The 24774-nt window shown below is 38.4% G+C and overlaps 1 protein-coding gene across 5 annotated transcripts in view; it reads left to right on the forward strand.

The window, feature by feature from the left end:
- Nucleotides 1-24774, forward strand: part of ZEB1 (zinc finger E-box binding homeobox 1) — a 190594-nt gene that overhangs the window by 45805 nt on the left and 120015 nt on the right. Inside the window, exon 2 of one of the 5 annotated variants that reach the window (XM_032624702.1) lies at nucleotides 8909-9051. The exons of the other annotated variants lie outside the window; for them this stretch is intronic. The gene's annotated coding sequence lies outside the window, so the exon portion shown is untranslated. The remainder of the gene's footprint in view (nucleotides 1-8908; nucleotides 9052-24774) is intronic. 5 annotated transcript variants of the gene reach the window in all.

Here is a 24774-nt window from a genome sequence, read left to right on the forward strand (position 1 = left end):
TACATTATTGATTTTTACACATACTATTTCAGGGCCTCTCAGATATTCCCATATAAATTATGTGCTTTTCCATAACTTCACAAGGGAAATGTAAAATTCCTGTAGTCTGCCTAATTTCAAACTCATTTCCTTGTTACATGATTAAAACTTTTTTCTAGTAAATGTTTCAGACAGGTACCAAATTATTTTTTTTTTTACACATCTGGACTTTTTATAAACCAGTTTTAAATAGTTACAGCAGTTCTTACCAACTCTGCCCTTTGCAACAATATAGGGCATTTATAGTTGTGTAAATGGTGTCATGAGTTTTCAGAGTAATTTACTAATTCAAGTAGACTATAGCATTTTAAGGGAAAAGACATAAGCAAGCGTGATCTATATATGCTTTATATATATGCACTTACTTGCTTTACCAGATGATCTCACTGAATCCTATAAAAGACCGCCTTCTCCTACTAAAGGAGAGTGGAGTGGCTAGGAGCTGCTAACTGAAGGCCCCTGTATCGCCCAGCTCTGCTTTAGTGTGGCAGGCGTCTGGGCCCCGATGGGTTCCGAGCCAAGTGAACACAGGAAGTTGGTTGGTACGCCTAGTGAACTACTAGATGCTACTGTAGTCATAATTAGAATAATTCTTCATATTAAAAAAATCAAAGAGTTAAAATAGCTGCCTTTTATAGACTTTAATAGAAGATTTAAGAATGCCTAAATTGTCAGCTACTACATTTAAAATGTTAAAATCTTACAAGGGCATTAAATGCAAACATTTTTTGGACAAGGATAGTACTTAAATTTACAAGTTATCTGGAGGAAATATTAACACGCAATCATATGAAAGAAGACTGAAGTTTATAAGAATATAAAATTAACAAAGAAAACTTTTTTTGGAGGATTTGCTTACTGTGGTATCAAGTGGAAAAAAGTCTTATCCATCACTAAGCAATCATTAATAGTAAAAGTGCAGCCCAAACCTTAAAAAAAAAAACAACAGCGTTTCTAATTGCTGTGAAAACAAGATAAGTAGATAATTCTCTCTTAAGCTGTAGAATACTTTTTATGTGAGGACAGATAAATGATGACTGAGATTCTGTGGTGGAACATATGAGGGGCAGGTTTCAGGGGATCTCTGCCACATACTTTACCCTTAGAGAGTCATTTAAATGTTTAAGAGGAGCATATAAATCCAGATATCTGTGTGGGTGTTAAACTTATATCTTTCTTTCAATTGAATACCTGAGTACCTGCTGTGTGTAAAATGTTATGCTATTTTATACTTAGCACAGTGAGGCTGTGACACACAACCTCCTGTCACTTAGGTGAGACCAATCAGCCACATTCAGAGAAGAGAATATCAGTTGGTTAAAGGGGGCGGCATTTGAATCAGGGGATAGTTTGTGAAAATACAGACCTAAGTAATATGTACCATTAAAATCAGAAGGCAGCAGGAGTTTATTGAGACATGAAGGAGGTAAGATAGCAAAATAATTTACTTTGCGTTGATTGATTGGTTCAGTGTACCCTACAAGCCATAGTATCTTTTGTTTTTTTTTTTTTTTTTTTTGCGGTACGCGGGCCTCTCACTGCTGTGGCCTCTCCCATTGCGGAGCACAGGCTCCAGACGCGCAGGCCCAGCGGCCATGGCTCACGGGCCCAGCCGCTCCGCGGCATGTGGGATCCTCCCGGACCGGGTCACGAACCCGCGTCCCCTGCATCGGCAGGCGGACTCCCAACCACTGCGCCACCAGGGAAGCCCTATCTTTTGTTTTGAGGGTACAAATTATTTTGTTTCTCTGACATTTTGTTTCCTAAAGTATTGTTGGACTAGAATTTACAATTGTTTTCTCTACAAATACACATACACACAGTAACAACATATGCAAGTCAAATTTAATTTTAAAATGAATCTTTTACAACGTGGGCACATCCATGCCAACCACAGGGCAGTCTGTCATATCTTTTGCGCCCTTGCTTTGTACAGGGTGAGAAGGTTTGATGTCTGGCAGGGTAGTAGATAATAGTTCTATTTTTACTCATACCGTGTTTGGCTTAATAGGTGATGTTCTGGGGGCCTGAATTGTTTTAATTATGAAAAATTTCAAACATGTAAAGGAAGAGAGACTGGTGTAATAAACTCCCTCTATCTGTGGCCCAGATTTAACAATTAGCAAATTTTTGCCACAGTTGCTTCATCTACTTCCTGTTTTCTCAGCTATTTTAAAGCAGATCCCAGACCTCAAGTCTTTTTATTCCTGCCTTCTTCAGTAGTCATCTCTTTTTAAAAAAAGACTTTAAAAGATGTATTTTCGTGAAGTCTAGTTGATTTACAATGTTGTGTTCATTTCTACCATACAGCAGAGTGCTTCAGTTACATATATACGCATAGATACACATTCTTTCTCGTGTTCTCTTCCATTATGCTTTATCACAGAATATTGAATATAGTTCCCTGTGCTCTACAGTCGGGAAAGAAAGACTTCTTAAATATAACCATAATACCTCTATCACATCAAACAAAATTAACAAAATTTATTTATCACCTGATACTGTCTCCCTATTCAGTCCCCCCTGCTTTTGATTCAAAATTGTCACGTCACATTTGGGTTGTTTCTTCAGAATCCCAGCAAGATCCATGTAGTGCTTGGTTGTCTGGACTCCGCTGCGTAATTTGCAACGTCTCTTCTTCCCCACTACCTACTTCCCTCCCTCCTTCCCTTCTTCTCTTTGTCTTTCTTTCCTTCCTGTTCATGACTTATTAAAGAGGCTGAGTAAACTGTCCCATAGAATAGCCCCCATTCTGGATTTTTTTTGGTGGCTTCCCAGTTATTTATTCCATCGACCTCTAAATTTCCCGCAAATTAGAAGTTAGCACAAAAGACCTAGTTAGATCCAGGTTCCGCTTTGATTTTGGGTTTGTGGTGGGGTGGACAGGAATACTTCGAACGTGAGGCTGTGCCTTCACACTGGATCACGTCATATAGCGTGTGATGTCTGCTTGTCACACTCTTTGCGATGCTAGAATTAGTCAGTGCTGACGAGTCTCTCCAGGGAGACTTCCCCCCCTTTCCTCTGTGGTTTCATCCACTGCTGATTTTTTTTTTTTTTTTTTTTTTGCGGTACGCGGGTCTCTCACTGTTGTGGTCTCTCCCGTTGTGGAGCACAGGATCCGGACACGCAGGCTCAGCGGCCATGGCTGACGGTCCCAGCCGCTCCGCGGCACGTGGGATCTTCCCGGACCGGGGCACAAACCCGTGTCCCCTGCATCGGCAGGCAGACTCTCAACCACTGCACCACCAGGGAAGCCCCACTGCTGATTGTTTTTGAATCAGTTCTGTCATCAGGGTTTGCAAGATAACGAATATTTTAATCTGCTACCCCATCTACATTTATTACTGAAAGTAATAAATAATATTATTTATTACTGAAATTTCTATAAAGAAGAAGTTTCCCTCATAAGCTGTGGCTTTTTGATTTCCCTGAAGTATTTCATCCGAGAAAGAAACCTGGTACTTTCAATACCATCTCTTAAATAGCTAGTTTACTATCCAAGAGTAACTTTAGGTACGAAGAGCATACAACACTGAAGTGCCCATGTAATTATAGGATTTTTATAGAATAAAGATATTTCTTATTTGATTGTCATGAACATTGTCAGTATTAGGACAACTTTATATAGTCAGCATATACAGTGTTGGTCATTTAGGAGTTGGGAACCTTTTCCACCAAGTTCTACTTGGTTAAATATATTGCTTTCCACTGAGTAATGAGTGACAAGTTGAACTTCAAGGAATAAGATGCTTCATTAAGTCAGCAAGCTGAACAGTGTCACGGACAGAGTAGTAGCATATAGGTGGGTAGCATATAGGGGATGATTTAATATTGCTAGATTAATAAACTTCAATTCAGGAGCAAAACAATTACCATTTTTATTATTAGTTTATTCAACAACCACCACTAACTCCATTTTTATTTAATACTGTTAATAAACAAAATAGGAAAAAATAAAACAAATATTTCATTTTTAGATGACATGATTGATTAAGAAAATCTGTGGCAGTCAGCTTTAGAGCCATTTTTAGAAACAATAAAAATAAAGTTCTGGATATACTGTATCTTTATACCAGCTGAAAAAATAATGGAGAAAGACCCCACTCAGAATTGTAACAAAGTATAATACTTAACAACAAATTTGAGAAAGATGTTAGGCCTTTAGAAAGAAATTATTAAAACATTTGAGAACATTTTAAGATTCAGATGAACGTAGAGAAGCTGTTTCTGAATCTTGAGAATGTTGGCAAATTATTTGACTCTATGCAATTTATAGATTTCTAAGTTTACTTCTAACTTTCAGAATTTCTAGTGATTTATTTTATAGTGATTCTGCACTGAGGGGAAGTCTCACCCTACTACATACCAGAAACTTAGCTAAAGTAGCAACAGTGGCAATGATGCAGGAATAGATGGGTAACCCAGATAGTAGAGGAGACTTTTCTGCTCCTTGGAGATGTAGACAGACAGTTTCCTTGAACCCCTGACTTCCTGGTCAGTGAGAGTTAAGAGAAATACCCTTCGTCCCATGACTTACGCAGATCCCTGTCCCTCACTTAATGCTCATGTTTCTTGCTTCTCTGGCCACCCTGTTTTTTGCCAGTGCCAATACAGATATGAAATCAGCCCCTTCTACTAGTTTTTAAAAATTTAGCATTTTGTCGGTTTAGAAACTGAGTAGGTGCTATAATCAGCAAATTTTTTCTTAGTCTTTGAGCAAAACATCACCATCCACACCCTCACCCCACTTCTATTCACACACTTTACTAAATTAATACAATTGCCTTCTTAAGAGGAGTTCTGAAAAGTAAACTTTTTTCCTGTCTTGTGAAACATGGATCACTGGAGTGTTATGAGGAGTCCAAAATTAGTCCCATCTACTTACAACAGCTTAATATCCTTCCCTATAGGAGAGGCCACTTAAACAATATTCATTCACCGGCATTAGATAGTGGTATAACTGCAGAAGTGACAAGACAAAAAAAGGCTTTCATCCGTATTTCATACCACCATAGGAATTTTTTAAAACGTAGCATAGAAAATGCCTTTACATCTCATATTTGAAGCACTAGTAGAACTCAGCAAGGTAAAGATACACCTGAATATTAAAAATGTTTGTCAGACTAAAATATTGCAATTCAAAGGATCACTGAAGATTGTGGAAATATCTAAATCAGAAGTTCCAACGGAAGTGATAATAGCTGTGGCAGTTTTATATTATTGCAGAACATGCAAATTTAGACTTCAAGATTCTAACGTATGAGAAAAAGTATGACAGATTAAGAATATGAAAATAAATAAATATGAGGGACAATATTTACCCACGCACTTATCAAAAAACTTTGATAAGTTGAGCAATAAATTTGAGCAAATTATGACTTAGAGATACAGGTTTTTCATTGTATTAAAGGGGCTAAATTTTCTTAAAAGAAATCTAATCTTGGCAAGATAAGCAGTGATACCAAACTCTTCTGGGAAGGGATACAGGCAAAAATGCTCAGAGTCACAGCAATGTTTAGATATTTCACTAGTAGGAATTTAGGAAATATATATTGTGCTAATTATATATAGAGAAAGGTACCCAATTTAGAGACTAATTATAGAACATCAGTGTAAATATTATGTTGTCTTTAAATGGCTAGTTTTGAGGACTCTAGAACAACTGTCCAGTAGAACTTTTTGTGTGGATGAAACTATCCTGTTACCTGTACCGATATCATAGCCGTTAGCTACACGTGGCTGCTGAGCACGTGAAGTGTAGCTGGGGCACCTGAGGAGCTGAGTTTTTAATTGTATATAACAGCATTTAAATTTAAATACTCATGTGGGGCTAGTGGCCACGTTACTGGGCATTGCAGTTCTAGAAATGTGGAGAAATGTTAGGTGTAAGTGAAAATAAACTAGTAAGTTCATATGCCATGATTACAAGTGTGTATATACCTATATGTACATGTGGAGAGTGATATCCACAGTTAAAATATTTGTTCTAGGTTTGAAGGAAATGGGTGATTTTTTTAAATGCTAATTAGAAGATAAGTGAAAACAACGCAGCACTCCACACTGTGCTGTTCAGTATGGTAGCCACCAGCCCGATGTGGCAGTTGAAACACTAATTTAAATTAAGTAAAATAAAAAATTCAGTCACTCGGTCACACTGGTACATTTCAGGTAGCCACACATGGCTAATGCTTCCGTTTGGACGGCGGATACAGAACATGGACCACTGCAGAGCGGTCTGTTGTAAGTGCTGCAGAGGGCGCTGATGGGAGGGATGTACTGGAACCAGCCCTTGATAACTGATCAGTCGATTTCGAAGGGCACAAATGAGTGAGAACTGGAAATTCGAGCCAGTAAAACAGTATAAGGGATAGTATCAGAAGACACTACTTTTTAACCCAGATCAGCATTCCATGAAGTGTGGGCAGTGGAGTAGTGATGGCTATACTGTCCACGACTCACTGCGTCCTCTCAATTTCAGTACTTGCTTAGAACCTTTCACAGCAGTGTCATGCTTCTGTGTCATCCAAGCACATCACCTGTTTTATCTCATTGGAGGAAGCTGCCTGGAAAGCCCCATGTGGTCTGAGCTGAGTAATAGCTATGAGCAGTAGGCCGTGAGCATGGGTCCAAAAACCGTCCTCCACTATGTTAAACACTGGTCAGGGTGAAAAAGGGAAAGCAGATTGCTTAGGGCAATTGTGTAAGAAACTTAAATCACTTGTTACTATAGCTTAACAATCTATACTTGCAAGTGAAATCAGCATTGAACACTAAATCTCTGAATGTGGTCAACTTAGACGTCATCCCTCTTGCCAGTGGAAATGAGGCAAAGGATCCATTACCCACTAGTGGGAACCAGGATTTTAAAGGAGTTCCTCCTAGTCAGTGCCTCTGTCTGGGGAGCTGATTTCCTCTTTTCACCCTCCTGAGCCTGGGGATTCAACCAGGTAGCGGAATCTTTTTCTTTCAGCAAAATTTGCAACTTTGTATTTTCCTTTACCCCTTTTAAGCTCTGTTTGACATATTACACACTTAGTTCTTCATAGCTGTTTTCACCCCTCTCCTCCAAAGTTAGTTTCAAAGGTTTTTCAAGGTACCTAAATAGGAAAATTGTTCTAAATTAAGTGAGCTTCTAAAGTTTTGTTCTAAAATTTCTTCCTCATTTTCACATTTAATCCTGATTCCCTGATACGAGATATTAAATTGAATTCTTTGTGAAATACAAAAAGCTCTTTACTACTATAATTAAGGCATAATCTGTCAGCTAAAACATTGTCTTACTGATACGGGGTCAGCATCGATCCTAGATTTCCTACCTGTCTTGTGTGACTGGGGTTTTGGCCGTACATTAAATGGTTGCCTGTGCTCAGAGATGAGATGCCCATGTGCACCGTCCAGTGTGTTTTGAGGACCAGTTCCACATTTGTGGAATTTGGGGTCAAATGAAATCAAGTGTTCCGTAATAGTTTGTTCTTCGAGTGGCCTTGCATTTTGGACTTAAAAAACATATACATGTTATTCCTTTATCAGTAGGATTGTTGTATCTGTTACTGATTTCAGCACTTCTTCGTTTTCTCCCTAATTTATCAAATTTGGAAAGAGTCGTTAAAACTACCTGGAAGAAATCAATCTCTGTTCTCAGTAATAGTCTGTAAGTTATAGGAAAGCAAATAAACGAATACTATCCAGCACTTCCTGTTTACGTTTTCTTTTTTGAGATTGAAGAAAATTTACTTAAAATATATATGAAAATCATACCGATAGAATGGCATCTTCTGATTTCAGTTTTAAAATACGGTAATGATTTACTTACGCACAATTATACATATAGATAACCGTATTAGCACTTGGTTTATGTAGACCTACTCTTCAGAGGATGAAAAATAATTAATACTAAAGTATTAAAAAGGCATGTTTCTTTTTCTCTACATTAATATTCTTATGTTTGATATTTAGTAATATATTTGGAAGGTACAGTGTGTGATTTCCTGACCGTAACAAGGTATTCCATTCCTTTTCAGGAATTTGGGTTGAATTAATATATTTATAGCATTGTCTCATAAATATTTTAAGGTATAGCATTTTAAAAACATTATATTCTCAAGTTATTTGACGTGTGATTAGGGGTTGATATTGTTAATAGTATTTTTAAGTAGTAACATGTTTTCAAATTCTTTGGAACATTTGTAGGCTTCTAATTGTTTCATTCTGTGTAAGTTTCAACCTTGAGACTATTGACTAATTGGTTAATATTCTTTCTACTTATCAGATTTTTTTAGTGCTTAGTATGTGCCTGGAGCTGTTTGAGGCTCTGCAGATCATCTGTGTAAGGAAGAAAACGCACCCAAAATTCTTTTCCCCCCAGGAGCTTGCACTTAGTAGATTGCTTCATATATGATGATGTGGCATTTAACTCAAAGGGCTACTTTTCTGTTAATTGTCAGGAAATGCATGTCATTAAAGAGAGATAGAGGCAGGACAAAATTTCTATTTGTTCTTTTTAACTCATTGCTTTTCAGTGAGTTTAGCTTTCCTAATTTTTTTTAGTGGCATTTACAACTATAATCATTTGGCAACCCAGAGTTTTTCTGTATTTTTCTCAACTTCCAACTATTAGTTCAGTGCAAAGGTAGAAGTTGAACTAGTCACTTAAGGTTTGGAGTTTAAAGAGGAATGTTTGAAGCAGGCAGTATCCTTTAGGGAAGATACTTTTTGTGAAAGAAGAGAATATGGCTTTTGGAAGACTCATGATTTTATCTAATTTATTTCTTCAGAGCCTACCATCTGTATTCTAGATACGTAAACCTGAACCCTGAACCACATGACATGGTCTCAGTGTAATATTTGACTCTTCTCTCCTCTTCAGGAAAATCTTAAACTTCCATCACCAGAAGACTATAAAGAGGTCCCTCCTGCACCAGGAGAGCGCTGCGGGTCTTTTTCAGTGTTCTTGGAGGTGTGGGCGGTGAGCCCTTGGTCCCTTTCTGTCAGCCTCCTTGTTCTCTAAAGGTAAGCTCCGAGTAGCGAGCGCACGCTCAGGGCCAGGCTCCACGCAGGACTGGGTTTGGAATGCTCCATGGTGGCTCGGAGACCGTTACTTCTCTCGTAGAAGAGCACGTAGGCAGCACCTGTGGGCAGGACACCCACACCCATCAGGAAGAGATGCTTCTCCTTGTTGAGAAGTCCACATGTCCTGGAGATGTGCGGGTGTTTTTTGTTTCGTTTTGTTTTTTAAAAACTCCAGTTACAGTAAAACTTGTCTTCCACTTCAGTCTACACTTAAATCAGTTAAATAACTACCACAGTTAGTTGATCCTTCATCAAAACCTCTTCGTGGATGTATTAAGATTTGCATTCAAGAATTTTGACATGAGGACAGCATTTAAGCAGTCTGGTGACTTGATAGCTTAAATTGATATAACCAGCTTTGAAGAATTGCTTTTCATGATCTTCTTGAAGCTTACCTTTACTTCAGAGAAAGTCCCTCAAACCATTTTTTAAATCTCTGTTAAGCTTCAGAAAGTGTGAAGGCGAACGTCTTCTTAATCTTTAATAGGTATAGGGTCGTAAAATTTTCGTCAGATCCTAATTGACCACCAGGAGACCAAATGTCTATGGAACATTTCAGATTATAATCACCAGGACATTTGTATTGTCAGTGAGGGCTTAAAGTGCTGATGAAGAAATTAAGTCCGTCCATATCCAATTTTATTCATCTTCTATTAAAACTCTTAAAGTGATCTTGGAAACGTTAAAAGATGCGAAATTTTTATGAACTATTAAACTTGGGAGAAATCTGATTTTTGTCTGGTAGCCCTATCTTTGGTTTATGATAATTTTACTTTCTTTTCAAAGCAGTTTTTCCTATATTTGTATAATAAAAGATATTAAGAAGGAGAAGTACACTTGTGTTTGCTGTTAGAATGAGTAAAAATACCACTGAGACCGTTTATGAAAAAACCTTGAGAACCAGTTTTTTGTATGTTATGCAGTTGAGGAGTTGGAACCAGTCTTGCTTATTATAACTGCAGGCAACTTTAAAAGATTTCAATCTCCAAAGTAGATATGATATAGGTGATATTAGTGAAAATGGAGATTATTAAGTATTTGGAAAAAATCTCTCTATATAATTTTCTTTGAATTTTTAATTTGAGAGCATGTTGAATATTTTTAACCTACATAACAGCGTGGAACAGAATAGACAAATGTATTAATAACTCTTTGGGCCAGTTGAGAAAAAAAATTTGAATTGAAAGTCAAACCTACTGAAAAATGTAAGGTGGGGTATAAAAATAACTAAACAGGTTATTATTTTTTACCTAAGCTAAAGCTTTTTTATAACGGAAACTTTTTTAATCTAAAAAGACCCCCTCCCCCATCCCGTCTTTCTTAAAATGAGCTTTATCTTACTATAGTATTGGCAACACACTTTTTAAATAGAAAAATTTATTTCATCGTTCTAGAACCAGTGGTCTAATATCACATCATTTACATAGCATGAATACAAAAACTGGGGACCTTTGGGTCTTGCCTTCAGTATCTAGAGCATCAGAAATCAGATCTTTTCCCAATAATTCTTCTCAATAACTGTATCATCTCAATTTGTATTAGACAACAAAATAAATTATTGTTCTATGATTCTGATAATATATAGGAGTGAAAACCCAACGTGAGAGTACTGAGAGATTCTTCCACTGGAACTGGGATCCGGGAGATTTTATTTTTATACTACCTGCACATACGAGGGTTTATTTCTTCTTTTGACTTACATAAGACCTTATCAAAGACCAAGTTTCTGATTTGTCTCTCACTAGTATTTGGGTGCCATGTTTCGTTTTTGTTTTTAAAGCCTAATAGCCAATCCGTGGGAACAGCCCTGCTAGAAGTTTTGTCTCCTTGGTGTGGTCATGTTCCCTACCTACTCTAAGAGCAGGACACAAGTGAGAGAGGCAGTCCTGTGTTTACCAATATTGATCTTTGTAGAGAAAGAACAGCAAGGACGTTCTAGACCAGTCCTCTCCTTGGAGCCATGCAGCCCAGCAGCGTCCAGTAAAAATGTAACGCAAGCCACAAATACAAGCTACGTGTGTAATTTTAAGGGTTTCTTTTTTCTTTGTAGCCACATGAAACAGGTAAAAGGAAACAGGCAAAGTTACTTTTAATTATATTTTATTTAATCTAATATATCTAAACTATTTCAACATATAATTAGTACAGAAATTTATGAGATGTTTTACCTTTTTCAATACTAAGCGTTCAAAATCTGGTGTGACTTTTACAGTTACAGAACATTTAATATTGGACTAGCCACAGTTCGAGCGCTCCATAGCCGCACGTGGCTTGTGGCCACCGTGTTGGTACAGATCTAGACTGAGAGTAGAGGGCCCATTCTAGCTTCCTCCATGCCGATGTCCATGGTGACCCTGTGAGCTCCCCTGGGTTAAGAGTGTCCAGATTTAGCAGAAGACAGGGGAAAAAAAAAAAATTCAGGATGCCCAGCATAATTTGAATTTCAGATAAATAAAAAATAATTCAGCGCAATTATGTCCCATGCTATATTTAGTATATACTAAGAAAAAAATATTTATCTGAAATGCACATTTAAGTGGGTGTCATGTATTTTATCTGGCAGTCCTACCCTGGTTTCACTGAGTGGAAGACATCAGACTGCCTATAAACGTGCAGGACTAGAGGATAGAGAATCTTTTCCTCTGTGGAGAAGTTTTACAGCCCTCTGAAAATCAGTATGCAACCCGGAACTATTTGTAGCCCATCTCTTCCTAATTCTCTAAGATGTTTAAGAGACAAAAGAGGGGCGTATATGACCGGGACTCAGTCCTTATATAGTTAAACATTTAAAATCTAAAGTATCACATTAAGCTGTAAGGTTTATTAAATTTTATAAATTGAATGATTAGTTGCTTGACTTTATCAAAGAGAACTTGTCTAACAGCACATTACTGGTATCAGACCGTATGAAAAACAATTCACCCTTGGTGATGATCTCAGCAGTTTTTAGGGTCCTGGCTGTTTTGAGTTACTTTCTTACCATTGGTTTCCACTGCAGCTGTCACATAACTCTCAAGTTGGCAAGCATTAACACGAAATTCTAGGTTGCTAAATGCCAAGGTGAAAGTATTTAAGTACCTGTGATGCCCTGCTCTGGAGTTGACCAGTAGATCCCAACCTGGTCAACAACCAGTCAGTTCTTATACCAGTTTCATTCGCTCCCCCTCAGGGCTTCTTTTACATAGGAACAGCTTTCCATTCTTACTCTTTACCAATTTTTAGTGTTCATATTTTAGTGGCATTTTTGAAGCATGTAACAACTTCTCTAGTAGTGGCTCCATCCCCCTTAAGCTGTAGAGAAGAGACCAATCATAATTCGTGTTCTCTAAGGACAGTAATTACACCAGCTCCACACTCCCTCTAGGGGGCGCACCTGCCTCCCAGGGTGAATGACTAGGTGACATCTCCACTTCATTCCCAGCCAGGCAGGGAGAGCCACTGCCAGTGCAGTCTGGCAGTTTAGCAGTTGGGTGTAAGCCATGGCGCATTCCAAATCCATTCACGCTTAGGAGAATGTACCCAAGAGTGTGGATGTGTTTAAAATTACTGCATTTCCTTCAGAGAACAAGAATTACAGGTAAGTTTTCTTCTTTTTTCTGGCAGTGATCCAACAGTTATTTTTAAATAAGAAATTTAAGGATCGGAAAGTATTCCCTTTCCCTCAAATCAGTCACCTAAAAGATCTCAAATATAGCCTACGTTATGTAATATTTTTCTTCCTCACTCTAAGAAGGAGTTGAACATGGGGATGGGGAGGGTTGGAAGGAGACAGCTTATTGTCATTTGAAAGCTGTGAATGTCACACATTTCCATGTCTAGAAATACCCTAGCTTTACATAAGAATCTTACTTCACCTAACTCCTGATGTCTAAAGTATGAATTATTTTGTCAAATTAGCACCTGCATCTATTTGTAGATAAGGTGTTCGGCCTTTCCAAGCTAGTATCTTTAACAGCAGTGAGTAAATTAATAGATTGTATTTGGGTTTTCACATTCTCAAGACTGACTTTCTTTTGCTTAAAGACTTTAAACTTATTTCTGAAACCAAAATTTAAAGCTACAAAATACCTTAAATACAACCTAGCTCCCTTTTTACCAAGTGGTATTTGGATGAGCTTCAGAGAGGCTGTAAACACCCTGAAATTATAATCAAGTTTTGTATGTATGTGTTGTTTGCTGGGAAGAATGTCCGTATTTTTCATCATATTCTTGAAGGGTTTTCGTAACAAAAAATTTGGTTAACAAACACTGATCTGGACTAACATTATCACTTCACTGATAAACTGGGGTTCAAAAAATACATTACTTGCCTTCATTCGTTTGAAACTTAATACGCATAAAAACTAAAGTTTATTTCTAAGAAACACTGTACTTATTTTTAGAAGGAAAAGGCTTTAACTTGAATTAATTAAACTTGAGAAATACCAGCCTAAATGGGAGCATTTAGCTTGCTAATAGTTTCTTCGGTTCCCCCCTTTGACTGCAGTCTGTAGCAGTCATCACGTGAAAATGACTCCTCAGTAAAGTACATGGGAGACTGTGTGGTAGATTCCTGAAGATGGAGTAAAGAAAAAATGAACTATCTATTATCATTTAAATCCTATTTTTCTCTTTTCAAATCCTCCCTTCAAAAAGAGTTAAAACTCAAAATAATAGATGAATGTTATTTTTGTTGTTTTCAGATTATTTTAAATAAGCAGTTAATTGCCTTAATAAACATCACACTGAGCATTGTCGGGACCCCTTCTGGTTAAAGAAATTCTGTAGTAGACTGTATATGCTTCACGTTGTGGTTCAGTGATAGAGTATTTTAAGGTTATTCTTTTTACTGTAAGATGCTTTTAACTAACACAACGTTGTAAATCAACCATACTCCAATAAAATAAAAAAAATTACAGTAGTACTTTAGAAATGATAAGTAAGGCCTATATTAATTAAGGAAACTAATACTTCTTTCTCAAAGTAAAGGAAGTATCTTTTTCTTGTACTGGTACTGGCCAGTAAAGTCTGTCTAATTCAAGATTTAATGAATTTTAATGAACTGGATATTAGAATAAAAAGAAACTTGAGGGATGATACACAGAAAGCAATTATTTCCCAAAAGGAATAGAAAAAAGTAAGACAACTTAGGATATTACCTGTATTTTTAATTTAAATTTAATTATACTTAAAGATTCTAAAATTTGTAGCATAAAGCTCGTTATAGAAAATGGCATTGATTTCCAAAATAGATGACCGTTTTGCTTTTGTTTTGTTCTCTCCTTTGGGCATTAGCACTCAAGGCGATTATCACTTACGCTGTCGGCCTTTATAGCCAGTAACCTACTTACGCTGTCGGCCTTTATAGCCAGTAACCTTTTCAGAAAGCCAGAATGTGTTTTTTTCCAGGAAGAACAGTTTGTGAATCAGTAGGCCACCTATGTTACTTGCCATGGGTAATTATAACAAATAAGGAGTTAAATTTTTACTTTTCATTCAACAAATCATTTAGTGTTTAAAATAGAAAAGCTCAAATTCTTCTTAGGAACAATTGCAAATATTTATAGTTTTAAGTTGAGATAGACATATATTAAATATTCTCTTCGCATTCAAAGAAACTGAAACAGTTGATCTCCTCAGTCAGTTCACTCAGCGGTGGAGCCTTGGTTTTCATAGCAGATTAAAAATAATCAGGATCTGAATGCAGACAGTAAAAACTTATTTATGGTCAATTCTGTTCCAGAAGTTTATTATCATAGATTGTATTTAAAATAGAACTTGTGAATAAACTTAAGAACGGTAGTAAAAGTGGCTTCTCTCTCTGTGCCCACGTGCATGGCTTACGTCTAGGCTGTGTACAAACAATTTAGCATTTAACTCTTACTTCATTTAAGTTCCTGTATCGAAAACCCTTTTAGCAATTTCACTGTTTATACTGCAGTTCATGGACTGAAACTTTGCCACCACTACCTACCATGTTCTTGTATAGGAAATAAATGTATTCAACCAGTTATCACATATATAAAGAACTAATTGAATAGAGTGGGAAATAAAACACATTCCCTGCCCTCAGAGAATTTACAGTCTCCTACAGATTTGTGGTGGAGCAGTGCAGAGGGAAGCAGTGCATCTGGAGTCAGAGAAGGCTTACTGGCAAAAATGAAATTCTAGCTGAATCTGAGCATTATTAGGAGTTAGTCAAACAAAATGGGAAGGCAGAATAAGCATATGTGAAAGCCATGAAGGAAGAAAGAGAGCCAACACATTGAAGACAGAGGCTTATGGAGGGAGGGGAAGGTGAAATATATTTCAGGTCATTATTAGGTATTAGAGATCAGATTTGGGGCTTTAGCTAAGAGCAGCCGGAAGACATTGAACATCACGTTAGTATTACTTTCTAAAACTTTTAATTAAAGCCTAATACACATCTAGAAGAGTGAGCCTATCCTAAGTATATAGATCCATGAATCGTCACAAACTGATACACATATGTGACCATCGTCCGGGTGAAGAAATAGAAGTCCCGTCTCACCTTTTCTTTCTGGTCAGTATTGGCCCCCCACCTCATGCCCCCAAGGAGACCTCTGGCCAATCTTCTTCTTCTTTAAAGTATTTCTTTTTCTATTTATTTATTTTTGGCTGCATTGGGTCTTCGTTGCTGCGCGCGGGCTTTCTCTAGTTGTGGTGAGCGGGGGCTCTTCCTTGCAGTGCGCAGGCTTCTCATTATGGTGGCTTCTCTTGTTGCGGAGCACGGGCTCTAGGTGCGCGGGCTTCAGTAGTTGTGGCACGCGGGCTCAGTAGTTGCGGCTCGCGGGTTATAGAGAAGAGGCTCAGTAGTTGTAGCGCATGGGCTTAGTTGCTCCGCAGCATGTGGGATCTTCCAGGACCAGGGCTCGAGCCCGTGTCCCCTGCATTGGCAGGCGGATTCTTAACCACTGCGCCACCAGGGAAGTCCCCCATCTTCTTCTTATGTTATAGAAATGGGAGCATCCCCTATCCGCTCATTTCAAGGAAAGAAGCCAGACGCAGCATTATGATTGCGAGAGTCATCCGTGTTGTTGAGTGTAGTTGCCGGTCATTCTCACGGCCCTGTGTGTTCCGTCATATGGATTACGGATGTGCCACAGGACTTGTGCTTTTCTGAGACTGCCACGTCTGCCCTAGGAAGGAAGGAAACATGTGACATTGTAAGCTTCACAGTCAGTTTGGGTTTGCACTAGTGTGGTGACAGTGAGGATGAAGAGAAGTGGGCGTATTAGAGATTTAAGAATCAGAATTTATAGGCCCTGGGGCTTTAATTAGATGAGAAGATGAAGAATACAGAGACACCAAGGGTAACTCATGGGTTTCTGACTTGGGCAGAAATGGATGGTGGTCCATTTATTAAGCCCTAACGCTTGAGGGGAATGGATTGTTGTTTGCGTTTTAGTGATAGAGGAGGATAATTAATTCAGTATCCGATCTGTGTGAGGTCCTGTGGATAGGTCTGCTTTATACAACAAAATACCGGTTGAGTGAGTGGGTGCATGGCTTTACGTCCATGCCTAACGGTGTGTAACAAGGAGCCCTTCTGCGCAGGGAATGTTGTAACTCTTGTCTTTCTTCACTTCTAAATCTCATCAGATACTCTAAGTGTTTGTAGGAGGGATTTTGTCACATCTTATAAAACTCCCCCCCAACATAGTGCTAATTCCATATGCAAGCAGACTTACACTTTCTTGTATACATGATATGAAAGGCATTGTAATGCCTTCATGCTCTGTGCGTGTGTGTGTGTTAGGATTTTTTAAATTTTTATTGAATATAGTTGACTTACAATGTTATATTAGTTTCAGGTGTACAGCAAAGTGATTCAGTTATACATACATATATATATATTCTTTTTTTTTTACATTCTCTTCCATTATAGGTTATTATAAGATACTGAGTAGAGTTCCCTGTGCTATACAGTGGGTCCTTGTTGATGATCTGTTTTATGTATAGTAGTGTGTATCTGTTAATCCCAAACTCCTAATTTATCCCTCCCCATCATGTTTCCCCTTCGGTAACCATAAGTTTGTTTTTGAAATCTGTGAGTCTGTTTTGTAAATAAGTTCATTTATATAATGTTTTAAATTAGATTCCACATATGAGTGATATCATATGATATTTGTCTTTCTCTTTCTGACTTACTTCACTCAGTCTGATAATCTGTAGGTCCATCCATGTTGCTACAAATGGCATTATTTCATCCATTTTTATGGCTGAGTAGTATTCTATTGTGTGTATGTACCACATCGTATACATTCATCTGTTGCTGGACATTTAGGTTGCTTCCATGTCCTGGCTATTGTACATAGTGCTGCAATGAACATTGGGGCTCATGTATCTTTTCAAAGTATGATTTTCTCTGGATATGTGCCCAGGAGATAGATTGCTGGATCATATGGCGGCTCTATTTTTAGTTTTTTAAGGAAACTCCGTACTGTTCTCCATAGTGGCTGCACCAATTTACGTTCCCACCAGCAGTGCAGGAGGGTTCCCTTTTCTCTGTACCCTCTCCAGCATTTATTATTTGTAGACTAACTGGTGTGAGGTGATACCTCATTGTAGTTTTGGTTTGCATTTCTCTAATAATTCTCATCACATCGATAGTGATGTTGAGCATCTTTTCATGTGCCTTTTGACCATCCGTATTGTTCATTGGAAAATTGTCTTTTTAGATCTTCTGCCCATTTTAGGATTGGGTTGTTGGTTTTTGGTATTGAGCTTCGTGAGCTGTTTGTGTATTTTGGAGCTTAAATTAGGTTTCTGTCATAATTTTTTTAAATTAGCACAATAAGCACCCCTTAAAGGGCGTTTATTTCTGTCAAATGATTAACCTATTTTCTTGGCAAGACTTAACATGACTGAAATAAATGTTCATTAAATTTCGGGAGGGCAAAGGAAAGAAAGATGAGAATGAGGTGAAACCTGCAGCCTGAGCACAAGCCATGGCAGGTGCCCCGGGGAAGACACTGGGTGTCAGAGCACGGGACAGAAGAACCTGATCTTAACAGCGTGGAACGCCAAAGGGTGGGACAGGAATTGTGAGCAAGGAACTTTGCCTACTTTATAGTGCTGCCGGGACTGGGTGTACCCTTGGGAGATTTTACCGGAAGAGGAGTAATAGGTGTAGCACTGACAGTGGAATCCCAAGTAGATGTGGCCATTTACCCCTGTTACACCAATCAGGATTCACTGCTGTATCTAGACCATAAAGTTTGAACTAAAATCAAGGCAGTTTATCATGTCAGCGAAAAAAAACCTAAGCAATCATGATCACGATTTTCAGTTAATAGAGTTTTACCCAGCTTTGGGCTCTATCACTTAGTAGATGGTACTGTTTTTAAAATAAACACTCCATTTCATTTCATGGCGGGGGGTGGTTTCCTTCAAATTTTTGCCGGTAATCGGCATTGATCTAGTGAAATCAGACCAGTACTTTCAGAAGCCATTGAAGTTAACTAGTTTGTTTAACATACACTTATGAAATATATATCATGTTTTACAACAGTGTTATAGCTGAAGGCGATGATGCCAAGAAGTATTTCTGACTTTGTTACTAGTGCTCTAGTTGGGAAACTCAGAACATACAGAAACAGTGAGTTGATGCAAATTATTATAGGATTAACTGATTGAATGGTGGTGAAGAAGCATTGAATCCAGGGGGGAAAATTATGGGCTATGATATCAGAAGAAATGATGGATGTGGTAGAATTCATTTTGGGTCTTGATGGGTAAGTAGGATTTGAATTGCTCAATAAGTCAGCAGACATAACAACACGGATTATTGATTTTTAGATTATCTGTAAGTATAATTTTACTTTACTTGTCATCAGTTAATTACTTAGGTTTTACTTGTTATCATATGTAATTATTTAGATTTTATCTGTGAAATTACCTGAAGGAACAAAGTGATTACACTTTTTAAGTTCAGAGGATCTTGCCCTGGGATCTGTGGATTGGCTTCAGTGAGGCTGGATCTCTCTGAAATGAAAGCGGAAGTTTAGATGTATATCTTTTCTGGTGGAAGACTCATTGACTTTATCAGAGTCTTAAAGGGTCTGACAATCCAGAAGATGTTAATAAAAACAGCTCTTCCCCTCCTGACTTAAAATGTTTTAAATCAAACACCTGACTTCCATCTCCTGCACCGTTAATTTTTCCTTCACTACTAGATATTTTCCATCAACATACAAATAATGCTGTTTTTTCCTCCCACCTTAAAAAGAATTCCTGTTCCCAATATTGCCTTCGGTCACTGCCCAGGGTCCTTTCATTTGCAGCAAACCTCCCTGAAAGAGTTGCCCGCGCATTGGGAATTCAGCTTGTGTAGCCTCCGCCACCCCTTCAGAACCGTCCTTCTCACTGACCCCCGTGGTGGGCTTTGCGGCCCTGAGCTCCTGTGACCTGGCAGCAGCGTTGACCGTGGTCTTCATCTGGCTTCCAGATGCTGCGCTCACCTCTCTGGCCTCTGTTTCAGTCTCCTTGGCTGGGTCCTTCTCTCCTCTCCAACCTCTAAACTGGGAATGCATCAACATATGGAATTTGGACCTCTTTTCTCTTCACACTTACGCCCTTGGTGACCTCACCCAGCCCCATGGTTTTAGATGACCATCGATTTGCTCATGAGCAGAAGTCATTTTCTGAGCTCAGAATGTACTGCAGTAAACCAGACTCCTATCTTAGCCCCCTCACCACGTCCTCCTGAGTTTTCCGAGTCTCAGTAAAGCAGTGTCGTTTTTCCGGTCAGCCTCGGTGCCATCTCTGATTCCTAGCTTTCTTTCATCCCGTGTCTGATCATTCCCCAGATGTCTGTCACCAGTCTGTCGTCCGCACCCTTAAAAATATCCGGAATCCAGTCGCAGATCACCACTTCCACTGCTGCGTCTCTGATCCAGGTCCCCTTCGTGTCTTGCCTGTATTATTGCAGAAGCCTCCTACAGTGGGTCTACCTGTTCCTGCCTGTGGTTTACTTCAGTCGGTTCTGAATACAGCACATAGAGCAGTTAGGTTAAAATGTGTCATATTATGTCACCACCTGGATGAAAACCCTCCACTGACTTCTCATCTCAATCAGAAGAAAAGCTAGAACCCGATAAATCGCCTACCAGGCTCGTCCTCTAGGCGCCTGCATATTCCCAGACCTCAGCTCCTGTTCTCCCTCCCTCCCTCCGCTCTAGTCATACTGGTTCTTTGCTCGTCTTGGACCGTGCAGGCAAGTTCTTGCTTCAGAGGATTTGCAGTGGCTCTTCTTCTCTGCCTGCAAATCTCTTACCCTGTTACCTGTGGCTCATTCCCTCATCACTTGGGGATTTTTACTGAAATGTCAGCTAAGGCTTTCTTCAGCCACTCAGTGTAAAATTGCAAATCCTCTCCATCCCCATTCTTCTTGCCCCTTCATGGTTCTTTCCTTGTGAGCCCTGCTACCGTCCACCATCCCGTAGATTTTACTTTCCCTGTTTATTTTCTGCCTTTTCCACATAGAATGTAAAGGCAAGGATTTTGTTTGCTTTTGTTCGCTGCTTTGTCCTCAGCACATAGAAGTTTGGGGCCTGGTTCATGTTATACGCTGCTCGGTTAATATTTGCTAAACGAATGAATGCCGTTTAAAAAATAGCCTCCAGGGCTCCCCTGGTGGCGCAGTTGTTGAGAGTCCGCCTGCCGATGCGGGGGACACGGGTTCGTGCCCTGGTCCGGGAAGATCCCACATGCCGCGGAGCGGCTGGGCCCGTGAGCCATGGCCTCTGAGCCTGTGTGTCCGGAGCCTGTGCTCCGCGACGGGAGAGGCTACAGCAGTGAGAGGCCCGCGTACCGCAAAAATAAATAAATAAATAAATAAAACTTAAAATAGCCTCCAAATTAAAAGCAGTTCAGAGATGATTTAATAAACACTCAAGCATTTCAATTAACAACATGCATGGAACTAAGGTATTAGAAATATGACTGTATATACTGATATTATAACATATGTAGAGCTTCTTTGAACAGGTCCTTGGTTTTGACCATTTACTTATTCAATTTTATAAGTGTAGAATACTAAAAAAATATATTATTTGAAATTACATATGATCATTATTTGAGTATGCTACAATGTGGAATTTTTTTTAAAGAATCTTTTTGTCTTTAAAAGTGTTGGTCATTTAGTACAATACTAAGAATTCTTTTGTTTTTAAAACTTTTTATTTTGAAATAATTTAGATTTACACAAGAGTTACAAAGATAGTACATACTGTACTCTTCAGGATCCTTTTTTTTTTTTTTTTTTTTTTTTTTTCATTTTTTGCGGTACGCGGGCCTCTCACTGTTGTGGCCTGTCCTGTTGCGGAGCAGAGGCTCCGGACGCGCAGGCTCAGTGGCCATGGCTCATGGGCCCAGCTGCTCCGCGGCATGTGGGATCTTCCCAGACCGGGGCACAAACCTGTGTCCCCTGCATCAGCAGGCAGACTCTCAACCACTGCGCCACCAGGGAAGCCCTAGGATCCTTATTTTACGTTTTGTAAGTTTATAAGCTTCAGAAAGCATAACATGGATACTAAGTCGACCTATAATATAGTTTTTGTTAAAGTTATTGCTTTTTTAAGTGATTTTTAATAACCATCATGAAACCACCAAATAACTGCTGTTTTCCAATTTCCATATTTATTGTCCGTCTTGACTACATGCGTAACAATTTTAAATAATTATAGTCATAACATGCATTTCATTTTGTTTCTAAATTATGATATCCATTTTTGCATGTTTCATCATTATCTTTGTAGATGACTAATAATATTGCTGATGTTCATTTTTGGTTTTGGAGTGTTTTGTTTATTTTTTACTGAAGTATAGTTGATTTACAATGCTGTGTTAATTACTGCTGTACAGCAAAGTGACTCAGTTATACATATATATATATTCTTTTTCATATTCTTTTCCATTGTGGTTTATCACAGGATATTGAATATAGCTCCCTGTGCTATATAGTAGGACATTATTGTTTATCCATTCTATATATACCAGTTTGCATCTGCTAATCCCAAATTCCCAATCCATCCCTCTCTCACCCGCCTCTGCCTTGGCAACCACAAGTCTATTCTTTATGTCCCCGATTCTGTTTGTGTTTCATAGGTAGGTTCATCTGTGTCATATTTTAGATTCCACATATAAGTGATACATGGTATTTGTCTTTATGACTTACTTCACTTAGTATGATAATCTCTAGTTACATCCATGTTGCTTGCTGCAAATGGCATTATTTCATTCTTTTTTATGGCTGAGTAGTATTCCATTGTATATATGTGCCACATCTTCTTTATCCATTCATCTGTCGATGGACATTTAGGTTGTTTCCATGTCTTGGCTATTGTGAATAGTGCTGCTATGAACATTGGGGTGCATGTATCTTTTTGAATTATAGTTTTCTCCAGATATATGCCCAGGAGTGGGATTGCTGGATCATATGCTAATTCTGTTTTTAGTTTTCTGAGGAACCGCCACAGTGGCTGCACCAACTTCCATTCCCACCAGCAGTGTAGGAGGGTTCCCTTTTCTTCACATCCTCTCCAGCATTTGTTATTTGTAGACTTTTTAATGATGGGCGTTCTGACCAGTGTGAGGTGGTACCTCATTGAGGTTTTGATTTGCATGTCTCTAATAATTAGTGATGTTGAGCAGCTTTTCACATGCCTGTTGGTCACCTGTATGTCTTCTTTGGAGAAATGTCACTTTAGGTCTTCTGCCCAGTTTTCGTTTAGGTTGTTTTTTGTTGTTGTTGAGTTGTATGAGCTGTTAGTACATTTTGGAAATTAAGCCCTTGTCAGTCGTATAATTTGCAGTTATTTTCTCCCATTCTGTAGATGGTTGTTTCGTTTTGTTTATGGTTTCCTTTGCTGTGCAAAAGCGTGTAAGTATGATTATGTCCCATTCGTTTATTTTCATTTTTATTTCTATTGCCTTGGGAGACTGACCTAAGAAAACATTGGTACAGTTTATGGCAGAGAATGTTTTGCCTGTGATCTCTTCTAGGAGTTTTATGGTATCACGTCTTATGTTTAAGTCTTTAAGCCATTTTGAGTGTATTTTTGTATATGGTGTGATGAGGGTTTGTTCCAACTTCATTGATTTACATGCAGCTGTCCAACTTTTCCAACACCACTTGCTGAGAGACTGTCTTTTTCCTGTTGTATATTCTTGTCTCCTTTGTCGAAGATTATTGACCATAGATGTGTGGGTTTATTTCTGGGCTCTCTGTTCTCTTCCATTGATCCATATGTCTCTTTTTGTACCAATACCATGCTGTTTTGATTACTGTAGCTTTGTAATATTGTCTGAAGTCTGGGAAGGTTATGCCTCCTGCTTTGTTCTTTTTCTTCAGGATTGCTTTGGCAATTCTGGATCTTTTATGGTTCCATATGAATTTTAGGATTATTCTAGTTTTGTGGAAAATGTCATGGGTAATTTGATAGGGATCATATTACATTTGTAGATTTCTTTGAGTAGTATGGTCATTTTAACATTAATTCTTCCAGTCCAAGAGAATGGAAAATCTGTCAATTTCTTTGAATGCTGATGTTCATTAGTAATAAAGTATTCTCCTCCTGTTAGAGGTTGCTGTCCAGTGAGGTGGCAGTAAGAATGGAAAAGAAAGTATAAATATAAGCAGTAGGATTTCTCTTCCCATAAATGTAGGATAAAAAGGATATAAAATAAACATTTGTCCAAGATTGCTCCAAAGTATTATCCTTAGTGGCTAAGGAGTAGTGATCCAAGGAAAAGAATAGAGCATCAGGAAGAAGGACTTTCTGAGTTGAAGGAGAGGGTCCTCCTGAAATGATGAGCTCAGTTTACGAGGAAGCCTCACTGTGAGTAGACCCATCACTGGCTTGTGTCCTGAGACAGGCCAGTGTTGCAGTGTTTGATTAATCGCGTGGGGACCATGGACAGCCGGTCACTCCTCTGGCTCTGAGCTTTCTCACTTGTGAAGCAAGTGTTGGGCCATTGCTAGGTGGTGGCTGAAGTCTCTCCCAACTTTGGAATGATTGCTGTGTCTTTTGTTTCATCTGAACTCCGTTACTGTTTCTTCTGATTGGTTTCTAGCGCCCTTTTGTAAAAAGTTTGGCTTACAAGAAATGAAAAAGCGTAAAATGCCCAATCCTGAGTCTGTTGGAGACGAAACTTTCCGTAATACTCAAAACACTTCAACACAGGAAGTACAGAACTGCCACTGCATTTTGTCTTTCTCTGCCAGGAGCAACTTCTTATGGATCAAAATTTAGAACAGAGAAGATTGGATTTAAGGCCAAACTTTGAAAAAACACTCTGGAATTTTCTTTAATACATACTTTTGGGGTTCTTATTTATCTTAGCCACCATAAATCCCAATAAATTATTTGGAAAAATGTAATGCAATACAAATATAATAATATCATATAAGTATATACATAAAGTATATGTGATAAATACAGTCTAGCCTATGGAGAAAGCAGTAGCCTATAGAGAAAAGAGCAGGCTTTGGAATTAGTCATTTCATGTTCAATTATCAGTTTTACTACTTTACTAGCTATGTAACTTAGGCAAATTGCAATGAAAAGCTTGATTTTAGAGGGTGATTTAGTTTCTTACTATGTAAAATTGGAATAGCAGTACTGAGTTTGCAGACTTGTCATCAGGATCAGAGAGAAT

The sequence above is a fragment of the Phocoena sinus genome, chromosome 2 (assembly GCF_008692025.1).
Source record: "Phocoena sinus isolate mPhoSin1 chromosome 2, mPhoSin1.pri, whole genome shotgun sequence".
Classification (NCBI taxonomy): domain Eukaryota; kingdom Metazoa; phylum Chordata; class Mammalia; order Artiodactyla; family Phocoenidae; genus Phocoena; species Phocoena sinus.